This window comes from Periplaneta americana, chromosome 5 (genome assembly GCF_040183065.1).
Source record: "Periplaneta americana isolate PAMFEO1 chromosome 5, P.americana_PAMFEO1_priV1, whole genome shotgun sequence".
In the NCBI taxonomy this organism is placed as follows: Eukaryota; Metazoa; Arthropoda; class Insecta; order Blattodea; family Blattidae; genus Periplaneta; species Periplaneta americana.
The window spans coordinates 123,364,417-123,390,555 of NC_091121.1; the positions used below are offsets into that span (position 1 = coordinate 123,364,417).

Genomic DNA, 26,139 nt, shown 5'->3' on the forward strand with positions numbered 1-26,139 from the left:
CAGAGCTCACACTTGGTGACATGGTCCCGTACATATGCTCTCATCTTAGGCCAAAAGAATTCTCTGGATATCCTACCAAGAGTCTTCGTCACTCCTAAATGTACTCCCAACATCGAGTCATGAAAATAATGGCAAACCATAGATCTTAACGCCTGGGGAACAAACACACTGCTCTTCCTATCCTTAGAAAGATGGTAGACCAGCAATCCCCTTTCCATATGAAAATTCCTAACATTAGGGTCTTGATTATTTATTCTGGTACAAAACTCGATACACTCCTCATCGTTAATTTGATGTTCCCGGAGGTTCTCGAAGATAGCAGGCAACTGCCCCAAGATGTTAATCGGAATACTGGACTGTTCCTCCCCCGCAGGCTCCTCTTGGAATACTCGTGACAAGCAATCTGCGACAACGTTGTCCTTCCCGGGAATATGAACGATGTTAAATTTAAAGGGGGCCAACCTGAGGATCCAATGACCAATTCGCCCCAACTGCCGAGGATGGTTTTTCTCAGGTAGGAGAGGGCTTCACTATCGGTGTGAACAACAAATTCCTTATGCTCGAGAAAAGACCTAAATTTCTCGCATCCGAAGATGACAGCCAGACACTCCCTTTCATATATGGGATACTTATTCTCCAAAGGGGTCACTTCCGACTAGCGTATGCTATGGGAGCCATTTCTCCTCCAATGTCTTGATTTAAAACAGCGGCTATAGCGAGATCACTCGCGTCACATTGCAGGACAAAGGGCTTCGAGAAGTCAGGCAACCTCAAGACCGGGGCAGAACACAAGGCCTTCTTGAGCCTATCAAATGCGGCCTGATGAATATCTCCCCAAACGAACACAGCATTTTTTCTTTTCAGTTGGTTAAGTGGGTACACTATCTCTGAGAAATCTCGAATAAACTTCGCATAGAACCCTACCATGCCAACAAACCTACGTATTTGTCTAACATTGGTGGGCCTGGGGAATTGCATCACAGCCCGCACATAGTCTGGATCCGTTTCAATGCCCTGGGCGGACAAGTGATGTCCTAAAAACTTTATTTTTGTGGCCCCTAAGGTGATCTTCTCTTTATTTAAGGTAATACCTGCTTGTTGAAGCCTACCAAAGACTTCTCGCAAGTGCTCCTGATGCTCTTCTCGAGATCGAGAGTAAATCAACAGATCATCCGTATAATTAAATACATATTGGTATTTAATATCCCCGAACAACCGATCTATCTCTCTACTCAGTATCTGGGATCCCACCACAATCCCCATAGGTAATTTATTAAACTCATACAATCCAAATGGTACGATAAAGGCTGTACAACGCCTACTCTCCAGAGTAAGAGGAATTTGGTAGTACGCTGAATTCAAATCAAGAACCGAAAAAACAGTAGCTCCGTGGAAATGTTGAAAGGTGCTCTCTAAAGTGGGCATGGGGAAACAATCATATTTTATTTTAGTATTAAGTTTACGATAGTCAACAACCATTCTAAATTTCCCATGTGGCTTGGGGACCAAAAATGCAGGACTAGTGTAATTTGAATTACTTTTCCTTATTACCCCATGCCGTAGAAGATCAGTAACTTGTTCCTTTAAGGTCTGCAATTTAGGAGGGGAGCAAGAATACGGCGGGGACCTAACGGGGGGTACTATCTAGCAGTTCTATTTCACATGACCTTCCCCGCATGCAACCCAATCGCTCTACAAACAGCTCAGGGAATTCTTCAACAAGATGACCGTATTGACCTAAGTCCCCAACATGTGGCAAACCAGAGCCAATGGGTTCTGGGTCGGCATCCTCCGAATACACAAGGTTAAGCGGAAGGTTCTTACTTATGGGTTTCTCATCCCACTTCCAACTCTCTCCTGGCCTAAAGTGAAATCCATACGCCCTATCCCAAGAGAAAATCTCCATGCCAGACCTCACGATATAATCGTTTCCTAGGATTATAGGGACCTGTAAATGTTCAATAATTCTAAAAGGATGAGTCCAAAAATACTCGTTAATACGAAAATGGCACCACACCAAGGTAGTAACAGGGACATCACTGCCATCTGCTAACTGGCATGTTTCCTTGATCGACTGCTTACTCCGTATCTTCTTCATTTTAAGCAAAAATGGGACGTAGTCTGCTCTAATTATGGATGCAGCAGCACCCGTGTCCAAGATAGCGGGTATAATAACCTCTCCAAATTTTACTGAGACCCAAGGCAAAACATGAGCCTGACTATGACGTGATCTTTTATTAACATTAAAAACCAGATTACGTGGTGTTTCCTCTCATTTGGGTTTGCTAGAATTATGAAAATCCTTATTAGGCAGGACCCGACACTGAGCTTGAATGTGTCCCGACTTGCCACATCGAAAACACGTAAGAGGCCTCTTTCATATAACATTTTTAGGCTGACTCACTGAATTCAACGGGCGCGTAGCTGAAAACTGTTCACGTGAACGAAGATGATACGACAAAGATCTATCCTGTTGCTTCTCCGCTATCAAGGAATTATCTACACTTCGCCCCAACTCACGTAACTCTTCGATCGTGCGCGGCCTAGATTGAAACACGAAGTGTGATCTAATACACGGACTCATGTTTTGCAAAATTAATTCTATCAATTGTGACTCAGTAGAATAATGGTTTAATATAACATTGGCCCTATATACAGAGTCGAGGAATTCCAAAAAATTCTCTTCCGGAAACTGAAATCGGCGCGACAAGTAATCCCTAACTAAGTCCTCTCGCAAACGTGAAGGAAGAAGTTCCAAAACAACTCGTTCAAGTAGGATGGGCCAGGTCCATTGAAATCGGATACCCCGTCCAAAAATCTCCAATAATAAACCACTAGTCTGCGGGATCAAACCCAATATGAACTCTCGATCCCCAACTAATCCCAAGGCATGGATTCCTATACTTTCCATTAAAAATCCCATCAATAACCTTGGGTTCTTGCCATCAGTCAACCGCAAGTTTCTAACTAAATTCAAGTATACTTTCATATGGCACTGGTTTACATCAGAAGAAAATATTCTTCTCTCACCACCCAATTTTCCTTTCTCTATATCCAAGTGTGTCATATTAACGGGATCAATTTGTTTTTCCCCACCTAATAATAGAGTAGACGGACTCTCATCTTCCACCTGAATGGAAGTTCGTTTCTTTGGCTCCAAAACTGCAGAAGGTTGTGAGCCTATCCCCTGCATAGCATACTTGTCTCTAAGTTCATCCTCAACTCACAGGCGAATATTACTCACAGTCTCCGGGTCCAATGTCTCCAAGTATTGGGAAAATCGGAACTGCAACTCGCGCTTCCTACCATCCGTAGATATGCCAGCACGCTCCAGCTCCAAAATCAACGTGGCCTTCGAGAGGTCCCAACACCAACCAATTTGAACAAAATAATCCTTCATACTTGAACAAAGATATGTCAAATAAATCTCAAGTCAAAAGGAAATTATCAAAATTCAACAAATTCACACTATTATCAACAATCAATCCAAAGAACCTCAAAAGTGTGTTGCAAAGATGCAAACAGTTGATCGAAAACAGCCAGAAGAAATTTACAAGTACCACAATATCAAATCCTAAGCACCAAAAAAAAAAAAAAAGAATCATATATAACCATTAATCACTCAAAACCATTTATAACCACAGTAAACCATTTATAACCACGCTAAACCATTTAAAACCACGCTCTGCTACCATTTGAGAAGGGAGGTGGTGCGAGGTGTACGATCATCCACTCCTCTACATTTCTTATAGTGGCTGTTATCGCCAGGTGGATGGTACATTGGAAGATTAGATGTGCGCAGTGGAAGACTTTTAGAAATAAATAGTGTGAATTTGTATAACAGATATAATTAACAATAATAAATAACAATATACGAGAATGGTAAATGAGATAACAAAGAAATATGAAATAAGCGAATGAAAATAACACAAGTTAATCTGAACTAGTATCACAACGATATCTGTATCTGAATCGTGAAAGTATTACTAGACTGGGCAAACATACTTATAGGTCATAATACAATCTAATATGGCCATCTCTCAATAATCAATGACTGACCTGTTAACCATCTAGTCATGAAAACACTCTGAATATATATATTAACCATCTAGATATGAATCTCAACACAACGCCCAGTCAGTACACTAACTCAGAACATGACCCATTCAATCACAGATACCATACAATCTGACTAACCAAACTGAACATATATATAAACTCAATAACACAAAGACTTTACCCAGTATAAGGCATCACATAACTGATCACTATACATTACCAATTCCACATAGACCTCGCATGAACTGTGCAGATTGCACTGACACAAAATCTATGTACTTCACAATAAACAATGCCCAAGAGAGAGAGAGAGAGAGAGAGATACACGTTATATAAGAAACAGACGATAATTTCGATCTCAATGATCGTTTAAATAGCAATGGAAACTCAATGCACTCGATTCCTGAAATAGCGGCAATGGGAACCAATAAATCAAACTGGAGTAGGAAAAATACTAGAACAATAATACAAAGCCCATACTATTCTAGTTCATAACAACGTCAAATAGAACGTAACCCAAAGATCGTAATCGCTGCTCTATCACACAAACCGTCTTGGAACATCAAAACCTCACATATCAAGACATATCTCATCACGTAATCCTCAATCATCAAACCTCACATATCAACTTATGCTTCATCACGTGATCCCCAATACAATATACCTCAAATATATATATATATATATATATATATATATATATATATATATCTCACATAATATATTACTCGACGCAATCACAATTACTTGCCCCCAAGACGTATCACTAGCAAGCGATATTTCAAAGTACGATCCACTACAATCTCTCAAACACATACAATCGAAAATAAAAATATCACGACGCACATTTACCTACTCCACTGATAGAAATCTGGCACAAGTTGTAAGCACGCTAAATGACAAGATATACATCTGAAACAAAGTTCCATGTAATGTGCAAATATACAAAAGAAATATAGTGACGCACTGTTCTCGAACAATCTATCATGATAAACTTAAGTTACGAGAATTGAAAACAGTTCGAGCTCCACTTGTCGAATACACGTCAATTGCCTGAATGAAAACTATGAATACGGGTTGCAACTCCTAAGTACTGTTACCCATACGGCTTCCAACTGCTAAGTGATGTTAACTACGACGTCGAGTCTTGAATGATGTTATCTATATGGCGTACGAGACCTGAGTGATGTTAACTATACGGCGTGCGAGACCTGAGTGATGTTATCTATAACTGCCCGTGACCAAGTAAACTCACTCTCCCTCTCCCCTCGTGAGACGTAATCAACTGGCCAATAGGATAATTTGGAAAAGAAAAATGATAGGATTCATAGTGCTATCTATACTGTAACGTCTGAGAGCGCTCTGACGGATGAAGTAACGTACTAGGTGAACGGCTGTGATGGCGGGCACGGCTCAAGAGAAAGTATTACATAAAGAGCAGATGTCAGCACACTACTTAAAGTTACCAGTATAACACGACATGTTGTAAGACAACATTTAACGGAGTCAATAATAATAATAATAATAATAATAATAATAATAATGAATAAATAGGCAAGATGTTCTGTACACTAGGCCTGAGTTCTATTATATGACTAATTCATGCATGTGACGTTTATTTCTTACTACAGCTGTGATAATAAGCTAATGCATGGTAGCCCTACTTATATTTCAAACTAAAACATTAGGTATGTGTTTTTATTTTACAGGTGTATATTATGTGATATGGAAGCAGATAAATAATAATAATTGTTCGTTTCTCGTCCACATCAAAGCAAACATGTGTTTACGATATAGGCCTAATGTAATGTCTTACACAGGCAGTGTTTTATTAATAATAGTTAATACTAATAATTTTCTTTTCATCTGAACTACTACTGCAATATGAATTTGTATTTATGACGCTCTATATGTTGTCAAATAACTATACAACATCTTTGGTTATGGTATCAAATTGTTACAGTTTTCTTTCATTTCATGTTAAACTAATGGTAACTAAGCTTGATTATGTCCATAAACATGGTCGCTTTAAATGTTAATAGGATTTTTTTTCATTTATCCATTCAGATTGATTTATGAGAGACACCAAACATATATATTAAACATTCAACATTGCATAATACAGCCGTTTGCTGGTCGGTGCTTCTCCCAAAGCATGGCGGTGGACGCAAGCTTCAACTTGTCCCTTCTCTAAACTTCTGCACAGCCTCGACTGTAGGGGCTCGACTTCACTAATCACAAATTAATAGACAACACCACTTAAAATAACACCGAAGTATGATTGTTAACTTTCAATATGACCAGTGTCACCGACACTCTTGTTGAGTAAGAAACTAAACTAAATTTCCCCGGGACTGCTTTGATTTCCCTCAAACCTTGTTCTTGTGTTCGGACATACAGTATTCTGCACTCCTCTGTACAGTGAACGTTTGAATGTTTATTGTATTGATAGGCATAATTCATAAAAATTGTTCGAGGTATTTGATCATATATACATGTCAATAATTTCACGAGGTTTAAAAAAGAATGTTAAAGAGAATGCAGTAATATACAGTTAAAATGGCATCGTGAGGTTTAGTCTATTCTTTCCCATCACCATAATTAATTTGCAGGATCATTACAAGTGAACTTTTCTTAAATCAGAAATTGTATATTTTTGTACCGTATTATATGTGTTGTGTGTTTACTTTTTAACTTTGCTCTAGAATATCCTATTGAGTAAGTCCAGGATAACAGGTTTAGAATTGAATGGGTTACATCAGCTGCCTATTTATTTGGATGATGTGAATATACATACATACATACATACATACATACATACATACATACATACATACATACATAAGCATTCTGCCAAAGGGCAGGTCTTTCATTCAAACCCAGCATTCTCCAATCTTTCCTATTTTCTGCCTTCCTCTTGCTCTCCACATATGATCCATATATCTTAATGTTGTCTATCATTTAATATCTTCTTCTGCCCCGAACTCTTCTCCTGTTCACCATTCCTTCCAGTGTATCCTTCAGTAGGCACTTTTTTCTCAGCCAGTGACCTAACCAATTTTTCTCTTTCCGATCAGTTTCAGCATCATTCTTTCTTCACCCACACTTTCCAACACAGCTTCATTTCTTATTCTTATCTTCACATGCTCCATTCTTCTCCATATTCACATTTCAAATGCTTCTATTCGCCTCTCTTCACTTCGTCGTAATGTCCATGTTTTTGCCTCATACAGTGCCACATTCCACACAAAGCACTTCAGTAGTCTCTTCCTTAGTTCTTTTTCCAGAGGTCCGCAGAAGATGCTCTTTTTTCTGTTTAAAGCTTCCTTAGCCATTGCTGTCCTTCTTTTGACTTCCTGGCTGCAGCTCATGATACTGCTTATGGTACATCCCAAGTATTTGAAGCTGTCCACTTGCTCTACTGTTTCATTTAGAATTCGCAAGTTTACCTCCTTTATTTTTCTTCCAACAACCCTGGTCTTCGTCTTTTTTGCATTTATCTTCATCCCATACTGCTCAGAGCTGTCATTTAGTTCCAGTAGCATATCTCTTAGTATCGTCTCCTCTTCTGCTAACAACACCATATCATCAGCAAATCTTATGCAATTTATTCTTCTTCCTCCTACTTTCACCTCTCCCATGCTCTAGAAACAGTCCTTCACCAAATCCTCCAAGTAGATGTTGAACAGGGTAGATAATAAAGGACATTCTTCTCGTACTCCTCTCCCTATTTCACTTTCTTCCGACATTTTTTCTCCTATCCTGACTTTGACTCGTTATTTCATTTAAAGGTTTCTGAACAGCCTCCTGTCTTTCCAATCCACACTTATTTTCTTCAGGATGTCGATCAGTTTGTTCCAATCCACTCTGTCAAACGCCTTTTCTAAGTTCACAAATACTACATACACTTCTTTATTCTTCTCTAGGTATCTTTCACCGATTGTCCGTAGTAGTCGAATTGCATCCCTTGTACCTTTTCCTTTCCTGAAGCCAAATTGTTCTTCTTCCAACTGTTTCTTCACCTTAGAATATAAACGTCGATTTAGTATTCGCAGGAGAATTTTTGCCTAGCATTGATATCAGGCTGATTGTCCTGAACTCTTTACATTTCTTGGCATTATTTTTCTTCGGTATTGGCAGCAAAACTGTCTCTGTAAAATCTTCAAGCCATTCACCTTTCTCATTTATTTCCTTGGATAATGATAGAATTTCCTTCTTGTCTTCACCTAAGCATTTTACTAACTCATCAACTCCTGTTGCTTTCCCATTCTTCATTTCCTTAAGCACTAGTTCAACTATTTTCTCTTAAAATAGAAAATCCTTTTTTGTCTTCTGATATGATTGCTTCGTCTTCTATGGCTAACTTATCTGGACGATTTCTTGTGTCATATAACTCTACTACATATTTCGTCCATGTGTTCAGTATTCCTTGTTTGTCACTTATTTCATTTCCATTGTCATCCTCTATCAACCACATGGATTTCCTGTTCTTGTTTGTGGAATCCAAACATTTTACTTCACGGTACATTAAATCATATCTTCCTTTTCTCTCTAGATTCTCTATTTCTTCACATTTCTCTTTCATCTAGTTTTCTTTTGTTTTATCAGTTTCTACTTTTAGTTGTTTACTTTCCTGTAGTTTCTTCTTGTTTCTTCTGTGTTGATGTTTTGTCCATTTTCTTCTTTCCTCCATCTTCTCCAACATTTTCCGTATGACCCAAGGTTTCTTCATTCTCACTCCTTCTCAGTATCTTATTGTTTCTTTGCTATTTTCTGTATACAGCTTTTTAGATGAATCCAGTAGGCCTACTCATTACTATTCTCAGGTGTGGATTCTAATGTAATGGCTTTATCTTGAAAATTTGCTTCAAATTTTCTTCTTTCCTCTTTGTTCTTCAGTTTCTCCATATCAAATTTCTTCGTCACCTATCTTCCTCTTATTTTCTTCAGACGAATATCTACTTCACCTATCAGTAGAACATGGTCTGAGTTAATATCTGCTCCTGGTAAAGTCTTCGCATTTTTTAAGCAATTTCGGAATCTTTCCTGTACCAGTATATGGTCTATCTGATATCTGCTTTCGTCCCTTGGGCATATCCATGCATATCTTCTTCGTTTATTTGGTTGGAATAATGTATTTCCAACAATCATTGCATTTCTTCGAATGGGGGGATAGTTTACATCCAGAATCTTTTACCATGGAAAGACTCATCATGCTATGTTTGCGGTTTTTCTTGGGAAAGATAAATGTGGTAGCTTCCCGCACACCACTCTCTCTTTCACATCTTAAAAGATCTCAGGGAGCCCCAGCATGGAGGTGAGGAGAGTATGTTAAGAGAAAATTCACAAGCTATTAGGGAAAATACGGTAATTTTACTTGAAGCAAGTAAAGAGATAGCTTTGGAAGTAAATCCCGAAAAGGCAAAGTATATGATTATGTTTCATGACCAGAACATAATACAAAATGGAAATACAAAAATTGGAAATTTTTCGTTCGAAAAAGTGGAAAAATTAAAATATCTCAGAGCAAGAGTAACAAATATAAATGACACTCAGGAGGAAATTAAATGCAGAATAAATATGGGAAATGCCTGTTATTTTTCTGTTGAGAAGCTTTTGTCATCCAGTCTGCTCTTAAAAAAGCTGAAAGTTAGAATTTATAAAACAGTTATATTACCAGTTGTTCTGTATGGTTGTGAAACTTAGACTTTCACTTTAAGAAAGGAACAGAGGTTAAGGGTGTTTGAGAATAAGGTGGTTAGGAAAATATCTGGGGCTAAGAGGAATGAAGTTATAGGAGAATGGAGAAAGTTACACATTGCAGAACTACACGCATTGTATTCTTCACCTGACATAATTAGGAATATTAAATCCAGATGTTTGAGATGGCCAGGGCATGTAGTACATATGGGCGAATCCAGAAATGAATATACAGTAAAATCCCTCGTATCCAGCACCCAAATAACTGGCAATACCAAAACAATGGCACTTTTGGCTAGGGCAAAAAAAAAAATAGTCATTCATGCAAAAGGGAAGAGTTGGATGAAAATGTGAGTGGTTTTCGTGAATTGCACATGCAGCATATTATGTTTACTCTTTACATTGTTTATGCATGAAAACAGAGACAGAAAACCCATTATGTCCCTGGGGTAGATAGGGTAGCATTGGTAAGTTGCCACTTGGGTCTTACAAACAATGCACAGTGATGTTGTCTCTAAATTTACCACTTGAACTGGCCCATTTTGAGGGAGTGTTGAATGAGTCTAAATAGGAAAGTATGGAATTCTATGTTCCTACAGCGTGTAAAAATTTCATTTGTGTGATAGATAGCATCATGGCTACAGTACTACCGTTAAGCGCAAGAGGAACATTCTCACACTGAAGCAAAAGCTTGAATTACTCGAGAAAATGGAAAGAGGCGTTAGTAGATCCAAATTAAGAAACTAATATGAAGTTGGAAGTTCAACTTTGTACAAAAGAAACAGGCAGTCAACTTCGGTGATTCGTAAGTAACAATGAATCTACGAAAGTTTAGAAAATCAGAAAACTGTAGGCTACATCAGTCTCACTGTGAAGAATTGGATCATGTTCTATATGAATGGTTCACAATTAAAATATCTGAGGGAATGTGCATTTCTGGGCCGATGCTACAAGAAAAAGTCAAGAAATTGCACCAGGAAATGAAACTGCAAGGCAAGTGTGGATTTTTCGTTGGGTGGCTTAACAGATTCAAAGAGAGACACAGAATCTGAAAACTAGACATGTCCGGTGAACAAAGGAGTGGTGACGAAGTCAGTTTATTAATCCGTTCCAGAAAATTGTGTCTGAGAGTAATGTTAGTGTGGAACAAATATATAATACTGATGAGACTGGTTTCTTCCTACAACAATACTGGTGTGTGCAACGGAAACCTCGCCTAAGGGCTTCAAACAAAGCAATGATCATGTAACTGTTATGGTATGCGGAAATGCTGCAGTTACACACAAAGTGACATTGAGAGTGATGGGAAAATACCGAAATCCAAGGTGCTTAAAAACTAAAGAATCTCCCTGTCCATTATCAGTAGAGCTGGGATGTATGTAATTACATATTTTTTTCCTTGCTATTTAGATGCTGAAAAAAGTTATATGTTCACAAACTACTATGTTAGTGTCATTATAACTGAATTTAATTTTACATATTTGTAGGTATTTTAAATATTCTTAATGATATTACATATGCAGCGAATATTCGAACCTAAAATTAGTGTATTTTTGTGTTAAGTGATGTGTTTTAATTAAGAAAATCCACACAGTTTTATGTTATTTAGTTATGATCAAGTGAGTGAGAAATAAGCTTCATATGACTGCAGTTTCAACAAGTTGCTATCAGAAAATACGAACAGGTAATTTTTTTAAATACTTATTCAATTATCTGGCAAAATCTCGTATGCGGAACTTGCCTGGTTCCATTGGTGCTGGTTAAGAAGGATTACACTGTACAGTATTAGTTGAGAGGCCGAGACATAGATGGCAGGATAATATTAAAATGGATTTGAGGAAGGTGGGATATGATGGTAAGGACTGGATTTATCTTGCTCAGGAATGTCCGGGATCTCTCTAAAAGCCATTTGTGAGTAAGTATTTATATGTTTTGTGTTTACATACAGTGTGTTTGATTATTATGTGATGACTGATTATGATATTTTCTATAAGCTTAATTGATATTTTCATTCATTCATTTATTATTAATTTGATGTATACTGTTTTGCACAGAATTTAATTAAAACCAGTTTATTTTTTTAAATTTTGAAAATCAATATGACATTTAATAAGATTTTTCTTTTATTAACTGAGGGTATTTAGAGATTCTGTTTCTTTTTGAGCACATTTCAAGAGTGAACTCCTTTTATGTGAATACATGTAATTAAAAAATACAACATCAAACAAATCTGACACAACTGCAAGAATTACAAACTACTACAAAATAAAAGGATCAGGTAAAAGTAGGATCAGGAGTGTCTTATATCACGTAGTGGTACACATTGTTACCGAGACAGGAAACCTTCAACCCAAAAAATGCACCAATAGGAGATTCAAAGACAGAAATACAACCATTACTTTCAAACAGTATAAAAAAACTGAAAGCACTAGAAACGCTTCAAGAGAAAATATCCATTCAGTAGTTAATGTCCATGCATGTTAATGAAACAAGGATTTTTGAGGCTGAGAGGCCATGTTCTACTGGTGGTGTTGCGACCAGATTTTTCATCTAGTGCTGCGGCAGACATCTTCAGTGGTGAGGTACACGCAGGCAAAGTGATGTTCTCGGTGTACCAGGGGCAACTGATACTGCGACTGTTGTGTGTCAGAATTTATAGGGCAGAGAGCGGGGCATGGTTTACTATTGTCTGTGCGATCCACGCTTGATGGTTCAATGTGAGTGCACAGACAACAGTAAACCACACCACCCCCTTCCCATAAATTCTGACATACATCCAGTCACAGTATTAGTTGCCTCTGGTACACCGAGGAGATCACTTCGTCTGCATGTACCTCTGCCACTTTAGATGTCTGCTGCAGCAATAGACAAAACATCTGGTAGCAACACCACCAGTAGACCATGGCCTCTCAGCCCGGAAAATCCTTGTTCCATTGATGCTGGTCATGAAAACTTACATGCTAAAATTCTGTATGTTGGTTTACTAAGAAATGAAACTATAAATACATTGGCAACAAAGGAAACTAAATTTCAATGTGAAAACAAAATTCTCTACCACCTTCACTCTCATTCATGTTGAAAACAGAAGTAGAAGCACGAAGACAGTCAGACAAAACAGTTGGCATATCCTATGACTAATACAGTATTTTACAGGTATCCATTATTATTATTATTATTATTATTATTATTATTATTATTATTATTATTATTATTATTTTACTCCCCAAGGAGTGTGTAATGATTTATCAGTTTAAATGAAGTGTTAACCACAATATGAATACCACATATGATTTGTGGCATAACAAAGGGCTTGTGTGTTTATTAGATTCAAATGTAACAGAATCACCAACATCTAATCACTGGCCAGCTGAACCAAAATGGCTAATATTGCTATTTTATTCTAAATCGGCTTGTAATAAGACTATCTTATAGTTCAGTAATTGTAATAACAGTTAATAACAATAGTAGTAATAATAATAATAGTAGTAGTTGTTCATTTATTGTATTCCATAGATCCATTGAAGCTTTACGATGTTTGATTCTCCATTAAATAATGCAAAGTTATTCCACAACATACCTGCCTTTCATTTAATGCAGCGGTGTTTACAGTCCATGTAAGATTCAACAATATGTCCTGCGTTATCTTCAGGAAGGTAAGCTTCATAGAAAAAAGTTTCTGTTAGAACTGTTACATAGTTTTATTGATGTATGCGTGTGTTTCTGTAATTACGAGAGAGAAAAAAAATAGATTGTTTTAAGTTATGCCCATAATTTGTAGTAGACCTATAGTTCAAGCCCTGAACATCGCGGATATGAATGTAACACCAAGAAACATGTTCCCCGAAATTACCTTTATTAAATGATCATATTGCGATATACTGTACAACGGTCAAATGAGGAGGTAAATGATGTCCCCCATAACCCCGTTACATGGGGATTCTATGGTTATGCTTTGCCCCCCCAAGGAAATGGTTCTCCCTCTGCCTATGCCAGACACCCTTTTCTTTGTGGAAAGATGACGACAAACGCAACGTGTTAAATGTTGGTAGACCAACACCAGTGTTGTGTTTAGAAAAACTTTGCAGTGGGGCAGGTTCAAAAACTTATACCAGGAAATTTAAATCTCGTTGATATGAAGAATATAAATGGTTGTGTGGTAGTAGCTATTACCAGAAATTGTACTGTTGGTTGTGTTTGCTTGTCGGCATTGTAAATGGTGCGTGGAACAACAATGGTGTGGCGGACTTAAACACTATTACCCAAGCATTTCGAAAACATGAAGCTCTCTAGAACGTTTACGGAATTGTGTCGCATTAAGAGAGCTAGGAAAAAATACTAACAAAATTGCAGACACTCTTCAGAAAAATTTACGACTACATATTGTAAAAGATAATGAGAATGTTAGGCTTAATAGACTTTTCATACAATATCCGATTAGGGCTGCTTTGTTTTTCAGTAAACAAGAAATGGTTTTTCGCAGTCATAATGAAAGCGAGAATTCTTGAAATAAGGGTAATTTTAAGGAACTTTTGAATTCATATATCGAAGGAAGTCCCATAGAAATTCAAAACCACTATTTAAACATAAAATCTGTTTTTACAGGGCATTAAAAAACAATACAAAATGAAATTACCGAGTGTATCTCCGATTATATTAGGAGCTCTATTAATGATGAAATTAAGGACGCACAATTTTGTCGGTGCAGGTAGATGTCACTACTGATATTAAAAAAAAAAACACACATTGCTCTTTAATTCTGCGATATGTGAATTCTTGTGGAAGTGTAGCTGAAAGATTGTTGGGCTTCCATGATGTTAGTGAAGACCATACTTCGACCGTACTTTTTCAACTACTTGATGACACATTATCAGAATTTGAATACAAATTTACTTGTGGGACAGTGTTGTGCTGGTGCCGCACTTGTGGCCGGGCATTTCAACAGTCTCTAAAAGAAGGTGAAAGATGTTGCACCCCAGGCAGTCTTTGTTCACTGCTTTGTGCAAAGTCTTAATCTAGTTTTGCAACAAAGTTGTGATAGAATTCAGAAGTGCCGCTTTTTTTTTTTTTTTTTTTTTCCAAACGTAAGTTGGATAGCAGGTTTCTTCCACCATTCTAGCCAATGGTCTTACATTCTTGATACCTACAGGAACAGATACTAAGTGGTCCTCAGTTTCGCAGATCTTAAAGTGGGATGGAAAGATACGTGTATTTGAACATATGAAAATTGGTGATTCAACATCTATTCGTCAGACTGAGAGATTCATAAATAAGTTTAGTAATTTTGAATTTGTGTTCCTGGCTTTTGCTTTTAAAGAAATATTTGATCTGACTCATATCTTATTCAACATATTGCAAAAGAAATCGTTAAATATTGGATTCTGTGCAAACATGATTCACAATACAATAGATGCTTTGAACTCCATACGTAGATGAAATTGTTGGTGATCATCAGTGCGGTTTTAGGCGTAATAGATCGACTATTGATCAGATTTTTTGTATTCGACAGATATTGCAGAAAAAATAGGAGTATAAGGATACAGTACCACATCAGTTATTCATGGATTTTAAAAAGGCATATGAATCAGTTAAGAGAGAAGTTTCATGTAATATTCTTATTGAATTTGTTATTCCCAAGAAACTAGTTCAATTGATTAAAATGTGTCTCAATGAAACTTACAGCAGAATCCGTATAGGCCAGTTTCTATCTGATGCTTTTCCAATTCACTGTGGGCTAAAGCAAGGAGATGAACTATCACCTTTACTTTTTAACTTTACTCTAGAGTATGCCATTAGGAAAGTTGGGTTTGGAATTGAATGGGTTACATCAGCTTCTTGTTTATGTGGATGATGTGAATATGCTAGGAGAAAATCCACAAACGATTAGGGAAAACACAGAAATTTTACTTGAAGCAAGTAAAGAGATAGGTTTGGAAGTAAATCCCGAAAAGACAAAGTATATGATTATGTCTCATGACCAGAATATTGTACGAAATGGAAACATAAAAATTGATGACTTATCCTTCGAAGTGATGCAAAAATTCAAATATCTTGGAGCAACAGTAACAAATATAAATGACACTCGGGAGAAATTAAACGCAGATTAAATATGGGAAATGCGTGTTATTATTCGGTTGAGAAGCTTTTGTCATTTAGTCTGCTGTCAAAAAATCTTAAAGTTAGAATTTATAAAACAATTGTTCTGTATGGTTGTAAAACTTGGACTCTCACTTTGAGAGAGGAACAGAGATTAAGGGTATTTGAGAATAAGGTTCTTAGGAAAATATTTGGGGCTAAGAGGGGTGAAGTTACATGAGAATGGAGAAAGTTACACAATGCAGAACTTCACGCATTGTATTCTGCACCTGACATAATTAGGAACATTAAATCCAGACGTTTGAGATAGGCAAGGCATGTAGCATGTATGGGCGAATCCAGAAATGCATATAGAGTGTTAGTGGGGAGACCGGAAGGGAAAAAACCTTCGGGGAGGCCGAGACGTAGATGGGAAGATAATATTAAAATGGATTTGAGGGAGTTGGGATATGATGATAGAGAGTGGATTAATCTTGCACAGGATAGTCACTGATAGTGGGCTTATGTGAGGGCGACAATGAACCTGCGGGTTCCTTAAAAGCCATTTGTAACTAAGTAAGTAAGTATAGATGCTTTGAACAGGAAGAGAAATGACGATACTTTCAACCGCCTTATTGAATCCACTTCATCAAAAGTGAAAGCCCATTCTGAAATGCGGAATATGTCTTTAGAACAGTACAAACAAAACCTGAAGCCTATTTTATGAAATATTGGATAATGTAATGTCGGAAATGAACTGTTTAATGATATTCAAAATTTAAAATTTCTAAAGCTTGTTGATAGTTCCAAATTTCAAGAATACTCCTAAGTATTCTCATTTCATGCTTTAAATAATTTAATGTTCTGCTATCCAAAACAATTTCCAGATACAGAACGACTAAGGAACGAACTTACCTTGATCTACCAAGATAAGGCTTACGAAGGTTTTAATCTCGAAGTATTATTGAAGCCTTAAGATAATCAGATGGACGACGTCTTCACAGATGCATAGCCTACAAACTGTTCAGCCTTGCTATTACAATTCCGTCCACTAGTTGTTCTGCAGAACGAAGTTTCTAGTGTTTAAAAGGGATCAAACTTATCTCCGAAACTGCTTAGGCAATAGCAGATTGACATCATTGGCTCCTATTTCCATTCACAAGGACGTACTCAATGAACTGATGAAAACTAGGCCCTTCTACGAAGACATCATAGATGCCTTCGCGAAGATGAAAAATAGAAAAATCGACTTGATATATAAACAATAAGGTGAGTCAATTACCAAGTAGCTGAAGTAGTAATCAGTAGCAATTTTTCTTTCAACCTTTTTATCGTGATATAGTGAATGGTATCTGTTTTGTAAGTGTGTATTTCTCGCCCGGTTTCTTTCCTCTCACAGTTCAACCATCGCTTAACATCATTCTCTCACTGCTTGCATTGTTGCCATTCTGTACTCATACTCGATCTGTAGGCTACGTATATTAATAATAATAATAATAATAATAATAATAATGATAATAATAGTAATAATATTTGTTTCTAACACTAATGGCTTCATTGCCAAAGCCCGGCATTAGATAACAACAACAACAATATATTTGTTTCTACGGAATGTGGATATTTGGCGAGTCATCTGTTTAATTCGTCCAGAGCCACCACTGCTTTACAGCTCTCAGTTCTCTTTCCCTCTGAAGTCAAGCTGTGAGCATGTGGTTGTTCTGAAGGCTCATTAAGCTCAGTGAATGCTCGGTTGTAAATTATTTTCAACATATGACTTAAAAATAATGTTTAATGTGTCACTTAGCATAGTTAATTAAGTTTATTATTTATTTATAGTCAAATGTAATCAATTACGATGCACTCTTTAGAGCAGGCCTGAGCATTAATACCTCAATTGAGATACTACTACTTAACTCCCCATTCCATGTTTCCTGGCAGAGACAGTTATGTATCGGACTGATCATTGGTGAGTGACGGATTGTATAAGGCATGCATAATAGCTTTCAGCTCTTGCTGGTTGCCTAAACTCCACCACTGATGCACAGTGCTTTACTATGTGTTCGTTTCTGAAGCGTTGAAGCAGGAAGGATAGGGCGGGGATAGCCTTTCCTTTTTTCTTCCCCTTTATACCCAGGGCTGCTTTAGAGAAACTTAGTAATAGAATGTTTTCCACCGTGACATTTGGTGAAAATTTGGAAATTATAGTAGAGCATTGATTATCCAAAACAATTGGGGATAGGAGGGTGTTCGGATAAACGATCATTTATAAAAAGAAATTGTACCATGTTATAGGAGCAGTATGAAACAAAGAAACTCTGATATTAAAAACAAAACTGTACATATATATTTTGTATCATACATCTTACAAATAACACAGAGAACTGACTAGCCTAGTTTGACAAGTTCAAAATGGCCATTAAAGTAAGCCTACAATTTAGGAAAAGAAGTTCAGAAAAAAAATTTTTTTTTTTTTGCTTCAGAGCTGAGACTTTTTTTTTTTTTTTTTTTTTTTTTGCTGCTAAATCTCGCGAACGTTTTAAAGACAGCTATTGGACAGCATCACATTCTTCTTGTTGTTCTAACCACTTCATAGCCGTTTCAAGGCAGTGAAAAGCTTTCTCACTGGATGATCCTTTTTCAGCGTAGTCATCATTGTTAGCCTCTTCCTTGTCATTGCAAGGGTCTTCGTCGCTGATGATACTGGCAATGATTTCATCATTCATCAATATTTGATAGCCAGTATCATCAACATCACATTCGAGCCACTCTTGAATGTTTTTCTGGTCGCATTCTTCAAATCCTGAAGAGTCTTTAATCAGTCCAGCCAGTTCTGATAAAAATTGGCTGTTTGGTGGCTCTTCAGGTGCAGTGATAGACTCATGTAATGGAAGCAGCTTATTCCAAAGTTTTGCTAGTGTAGTGTCCTTGACAGTAGCCCAAGCTTTTGCTGCCATCCTTCAAGTCAATTTCTTTATACAGTTCCTGAATTGTTTTTTCATATCCTTCCTTGATCAGAACCATACATAGCAATGCTTTCTGTAATAACATTTGAAGCTTTCAATGACCCCCTGGTCCATCAGTTGGAGGACTGAAGTAACGTTGGGAAGCACCCATGCAGTGGTTGAGTGATCAGACCTCTGACCTGTCACACAGGCAGCCCGGGTTCGAGTCTCTGTCAGGTCTGGGATTTTTCATTGAAAAATCCATAGTGACACTTGTGGCGGGCAAGGTCACAGTTGGGGTTTTTCTCGGGGTTTTCCCGTTTTTCCCCATATTAGGCATTTACATCATTCTGTCACCATTTCTCCATTTCGTCTTCATTCCATAGCATTCTCCGATTGCCGGCTGGCAATGCACGGAGGGGGCTGGCCTAGGGATTGGGGGGGGGGGGTTGCCTGCTCAACACCTGGGTATGCAGCGAACCTTAGTGTAGTCAGCCGGTGTAGGTTTGGGAATGCACCTAGCTTGAGGGTTAGCGCAATAGACCTTAACAGGTCGCAGTGCTGGGCCATAGTGCCCCTCTGCCGTAAATTCAATTCAACATTGGGAGGCAAAAAAACAACTTTAAATTTCACATTTTCTCTTTCTAGTAAAAAGTTTGATTATTGGTTATTACTTGTATCTTATCTTTTTCACTATTATTTCCTTGCCTTACCGTCTTTTCTGTCACTATCACTCTTTTCACTTTATCACTTTCCTAAGTTTTGTCACACATGCATACTGTTTTCACTTTATCACTTTCCTATGTTTTGTCACTCATGTACCAACGTCTTAAGTTATAACTTGCCTGTCCCTTACTTCTTCCCACTGACATACCTCTATTCGGTGTCACAAATGTTACTTCATCCCTTCCGGTTCTTGCAGAATCTTGACTTCTTATCTTAGTATCTTCTTCATCTCTCGATCCCTTTTGTAATTCCTGACCCATATTTGTTCTTCCAGCTGGATTCACTGAACTCTTTTTGCTGTTCACAGCTCCTGTATGCCATCCTTCTGTTCTCCCCTGTCTACCTGATGCCATCATCATTATTTTAGTGCAAGCCTCTTGTTTCTTCTTAATCACTTGTTGATATCCTCATCTGCTGCTGTTGCTTCACTATGCATTACTCTGGTCACTGGCCTCTCTTCCTGGTTCATGTGACTCGCTGACTGATTAATTTCATCACTTGCTGTCCTTTCCTGGTGTGATGACCTCTCCACCTTGTAGTTTTTCAAATAGTTCTCCCATCGTATGTTTTACTATAATGTTCCTTATCTCCTCTTTCATTGTCCCTATCTCTATATGGTTCAAATTTTCCAAACAAGGTTGGCAAACAGCAGACTGCTCCAGTCGCATGTGAGTTGAGATGCAGAGTTATGTGTCACCTCACCAACCAGTGCCAGTCTCTTGTCATGAGCATAGCCGAACAAATGAATAACTGTGTTAAATATTGGATCAAAATTTAGTTTTATTGATTTTGTGTGAGGACAACTGCTGACTAGGAGAATATTACTTCGGTATTAAAATTCACAGATTCTGAGAAAGAAAAAGCTGAAGCAAACATTACGTATTATAAAATAAACCTACCTTTATGAGTCGGAAAACAGTTCTTCTATCTGTTTTTGAAGTTTCAGAGTTTCTTGTTGATGAACAGTATTGCCAACGTGAACAGAATAATCATGCACACATTTCTGTAATTCTTCAGGTGTTGTTAATAGGGAGGTTTCAGTTTTATTTTTAGGTATTTTCGTAACAGTCTTTTCAGTCCTTTACTTTGTGTGTTTCTTTTATGGTGTGTCACTTGAAGTAAAAGCCTGTGTCATTTTTTTGGAAGTCATTGTTCAGTTTAATATATCTGGTTTTGCTGGTGTTAAATGATCTCAATAAATAATTTTCGTTGGTTTAATCACAACATTTTGATCAGAATTCATTAGGTTTTGCAACATCAAGAACCTGTTATTTATGCAATGCCTGCACTAACATTTTCATGTTAATACAATAATTTTCTCTGTCATTTAAGATATTTACCCATTTTGACAGGTATCTAGTAATTGTAGAATAGCCAGTTATCTTTCTTCTGTGAAGGTTCTCCTTCTTTAACTCTTTATATAGGTTCTTCATATTGTCTTCTAAAAGTTGTATCTGATGTCTGGTTGATTAGGTCTTGATAAAATCTTTTTTGCTAGTTATCCTCTTCCAAAAACATTGACATCTCTCTTTCAGTTTCAATTGATCTGATCTTTTTCTCTCTTCCCTTCCATTGAGTGAAGTTAATCGTACCCCTTTTTGGAAACTTAAATGAGTTAATCATTCTGTAGGCCTAGTATTTCAAAAATTTCTCTTGCATTATTTGAAGAATAGATTTCTTTTTCCGTTCTGATTCAGAGCCATTCATCTCTTCAATTGGGCTATGAAACTGTTCATTTAATACTTCACCCTGCAAACATTTTCTTTTAATATTGTGTTGGCCACTGTCCAAAATTTGATCAAATCTCTTATGAGAAGTCAACTGATTATTTTGTAACTTCATTGTCTTTCTTGCAAATCTCTTTTTAAATGTATCTACTTTATTTTTTTATTTCTTTATTATTTCATTATGATCTTCCTTTGATCTCAATTTCTTTTTCTTCTTCACTATGATTTTTTTCTGGATGCTTCTGTTCTTCTGCATCGATGATTTCATCTCTTCTTCCCAGAATTAAGTGGGTTATCACTAAGACGATATCTCCTCTTCATCAAATTGTGGCAGTGTTGTATATGCATTGTTTTCTTTTATGTCGTCTTTCTCCTTATTTCCCCAACAAGCTTTATTTGTTTCTCTTTTATTCTGTTTTGGTCTTTCATGACATATCCTTTATTTCCTCAAAAAATTCTTGATCTTCTCTAGCCCTCACCTTCATCTGAGCATATTTTCTTCTTTCTACTTCTTTTTTCTTCCTAAGACGTTCTTCACTGCTTTGCTTGCATGCTGTAACCTCAGAAAGAAAGGTGGGGGGAAAAAGGGCTTGGTGGCAGAGATGATTGAGACATTGACCATCAAAACCTATTTTCCCAGGTAAAAAACACGACTGAGGCAGTAGATATACATAGGGTAATACCATATCAAATGCTCACTGTCGGTTACTCATTATGGCATGTGAAATAATCCTGTAAGTAGTTGCTGTAGTTATAAGTTGTTAATTATTTATGGTCGCAGTATACTATTTAAATATGCTACGTAAGCTCAAATAATGATGTCCTGACTGGAAGTAGTATAAGTTTTAAATTGTAATAAAGAATGGTAGACATACCATATAATATATAATTTATGTAACTTAGGAACAAAATGTAAAGAACTACGGAAATGTCATTTCCCTGGCATTTTAGCCACTCTCCTACGTGTTCAAAGACAGGCAAAATGAGAATGAGAAACTAGTTCGAACTAGGGATAACAATTCTAAATCATTATGATGTCTATAAATAATTTGTACAGTTGTCAAAAAAAAAAAAAAGTGGCCGCACTCGTGAACAGCAAATATTTTCAAAGTCCACTTCAGGTCGCGGCGATGTTACATGATGCATGTGCTTGTACAAGCAGTTCCGGAACTATGAAAATATTCCATATCTGCGCCTCGTAGACCAGCGGTAAAGTGCTTGTGTAATGATTCAAAGGTTGTGGGTTCGGGCCTTCTTCAAGTTTTCATTATATTTTTTAATCGTTCTTTAGTGATGTAAATGATATTCAAATTATCATTTATATTGTTATCGTTCTTTATGGATATCACGTTATTTATATTTTGTTATCGTTCTTTAGAGATATGAATAAAATTCAAGTCATCATTTGTATTCTGTTATCGTTTTATAACGATATGAATAATAATAATTATTATTGTATCTCCAATGGGGGGTTAGCCCTATTTTACATATGTATGTCAGGGCTATACTTTTATAGGTACACAAAAAAGATAAGCATAAAGAGAAATGGAAAAGAAAATTAAATTAGCTTACGCGATGTAAACAAAACATAAACAATCCGTAAATTAGACATTTCGATTGCAAAACAAATATCAGGTATCAATTTGAAACATACAAAAACATTAATAACACACATACATAACACTTCTATAACACAAATATGCAGCTTTCCGTACCATACATCATAAATTAATACACAATAGTCACACAAACACAATCAAACTATAATTACGACATTGCGACGACATCAAGCATCCCATAACTGACTCACATACATATCAAATCAAGCATCCGTTACAACACATACATTTCAACATAGTAACCACACTTTTAAAAGTTACAAATTTGGCTCCAAGAAGAATAAATAGGACACTGTTACTAATTACTATTCTTCTACAATTTCTTAAATACATCTGTAATAAATCTGTGAAATTCCAATATGAATAATATTCACGTTTTTTATATTCTGTTATCGTTCTTTAGTGATATAAATAATATTCAAGTTATCATTTATATTCTGTTTTCCTTCATTAGCATTATAAAATAATATTCAAGTTATTTATATTATTATTGTACTTTCGCAATATAAATAATCTGTATATTATGTAAGTAATTATTATAACACAAATAACCATTTTCTTTGTAAAATAGGTTATTTTATTCAGATAATTAAATACGTATTATATAATATATTAATTAAACAATCCGATATTTATCATTTATATTCTGTTATCGTTCTTTAGCGATATAAATAACATGTTTAATATTAGGTTTGGAAAAATGCAGTTGCATAATACTGGTATTAGTTTTTCTTTTTGTATTAGGCTATTACATTATACTATCTTGAACTACAATCAAATGAAAAGGAGTAACGAGGAATTGAACCTGAGACGTTGACATCTAAATTCCGACGTTCGTCCGCTGAGCTATGAGGGCAAAAGTGTGGAAACATTTTCGGAAAAATTGGCCCAATCACACTCTAAGACTTTCTGATGATTCGTAGAAGCTAGTCCAGGATGCGGGGGGCAAAGGCTAATTGGGATTTCCCGGTCTCTGATCGGGTCAAACATCCTGATAGAACTAATATTTAACCCTTGCCATGACTTTCGGTGAAGTCCGGAGGGCCCAATTAGTCAAATCCACTCTCCTCATCTCCATGCTTGGGCCCCCTGGAATCTAATAAGATGCGAAAGAGATAGTGGCGTGCGGAAAGCAATGGGATGTTACTGCATTTAGGCCTATCCTTCCCAAGAAAAGCTGCAAACATGAACAAAGGAAGCTTTTAATAGAAGAAGAAGGATCTTCTGCGGACCTCTGGAAAAAGAACTAAGGAAGAGACTAGTGAAGTGCTTTGTGTGGAGTGTGGCATTGTATGGGGAAGGAACATGGACATTACGACGAAATGAAGAGAAACGAATTGAAGCATTTGAAATGTGGATGTGGAGAAGAATGGTGCGTGTGAAGTGGACAGACACAATAAGAAATAAAATTGTGTTTGAAAAAGTGAGTGAAGAAAGAATGATGCTGAAACTGATTAGAAAGAGAAAAAGGAATTGGTTGGGTCTCTGGTTGAAAAGAATAATAGACGACATTAGGATATGTGGATCATATGCGGAGACTAAGAGGAAGGCAGAAAATAGGAAAGATTGGAGATTGCTGGGTTTGCAGTGAAAGACCTGCCCATGGGCAGAACGCTTATGTATGTATGTTCAGAATGCCTGGAATATCGTGTCTAAGAACAGTCGCTATTTGCAAAGACTAGTCGATTCCATGCCCACTCGACTGCAAGATGATCGAGATAAGAGGAAGATAGACTGAATATTGAATTGTGGCTTTTTGTTTTGTTTTTTGAACGCTTAATTGTTTGAATGTTTTAAGGCCGACGCCAGTAAATTTGTTTTAGTTATGCCACGAAAGATATTTTTATTGAGAATAAAATCTTTTTTCTTTCCATTTGCAGCCACAATATCATAATGATAAAGTCATGGCATAATATATTAATGAACCTGATGTTAATTACTAAAATAATCGTAAAAGAGAAAGGAGCCATTATGTATGGTTTGTCTCTCTCAAGAACAGAACAGAAAAGAACATAAAAAGCACGAGGTTGTAGTCGAACGCAGGACCTCACGAATAACAGGCCAGAACGCTACCATTACTCTATCGAATAACACACAGAATACTTCAATTACAACTGTAGATATCAGGCAACGTGGTCCAACAACATGTAACATTGCCTGTCTCCGAATTGTAGTGAAGATACCCGAAGGGAACTTTGTTTCAGGAGAGCAGCCACTTTTTCTTTTGACAGCTGTACACTGAAAATTGACAGCTACTTTAATTTAATGTAGTGCACAATATTAAAATATAATAATGAATTTTATCTTAATTACATTCCAGAAGAATGATGAACACGTTGACATGCACTACACTAATCGAGAATCTTCTTGTATTAACTTATAATGGCGTATGGCGAGAATCGAACAGTTAGTATTACCCAACGAGCACAGAAGACATAGAGTAGACAAAAACATCTTAATACCATTGGATGGAGTGAAGCCGCTCTGATGAACCTGATGCCACCTTATTGCTACCAAAACATTGCAAAATAGCTACTACATTATAGAAGATCTTATGATAATAGGAACCCCATACATCCCTAATTTCCTGGAGAAGTCACAGTTTCTGTTTTGTTTCGTAACACAGAATCGCTAAGCATGTATTTTTAGCATAAATTGGCAAACTGTCATTGATAAATCACATACGTAGGAGTTATTTAAATTGATAGCTCTTCAAAATGCAGTATGGTATTTAATACTTTGGTATGTTAAAAAAAAACACTTTGACCTTATTTCACCACTAGTCCAATAAAAATGCTAACCTACAATAATTACTTTCATAGGTTGATCCACTTGCTTTTAGTTAATAATGCAACTGGTTAACCATATAAAAATTGATAGGATCTTCGTTAAAATTGTTTTGCTATAACATTTTTTATTGTCAAATTCATTATGTACAAAATACAAAATGTTACCATAGTTACTGCATTATTATTGATGTTTGCGAATGGAAATAACGTATGAAATAAAAGCTTTCATAAGTATTTAAATTAGTTTCTACTGCTGGTTGCAGTTCTTTCTGTTAGTACCTATGTAAAATAAAAAAATGTATAGAAATAACTAGAATCGAAGAATTTGTAACCAAATGTCATGTAACTAACACATATTTATTTAGGTAAATTATTTCACTTATCGTCGCATGGCGAACAAAACCTCGTAACTCCACCTTGGCTCAAAAATGCGTTTTCTTCATGATCAGGCTTTTGCAATAACACTACATGTATTGGCGAAGACTCGAACGTCTGAGTCACTCCT

The 26,139-nt window shown here is 36.5% G+C and overlaps 1 protein-coding gene across 7 annotated transcripts in view; it reads left to right on the top strand.

The window, feature by feature from the left end:
- aft (cap methyltransferase 2) overlaps positions 1–26,139 on the top strand; it is a 500,824-nt gene that overhangs the window by 447,865 nt on the left and 26,820 nt on the right. The window contains exon 13 of one of the 7 annotated variants that reach the window (XR_011332243.1): positions 16,719–17,100. The exons of the other annotated variants lie outside the window; for them this stretch is intronic. The gene's annotated coding sequence lies outside the window, so the exon portion shown is untranslated. The remainder of the gene's footprint in view (positions 1–16,718; positions 17,101–26,139) is intronic. 7 annotated transcript variants of the gene reach the window in all.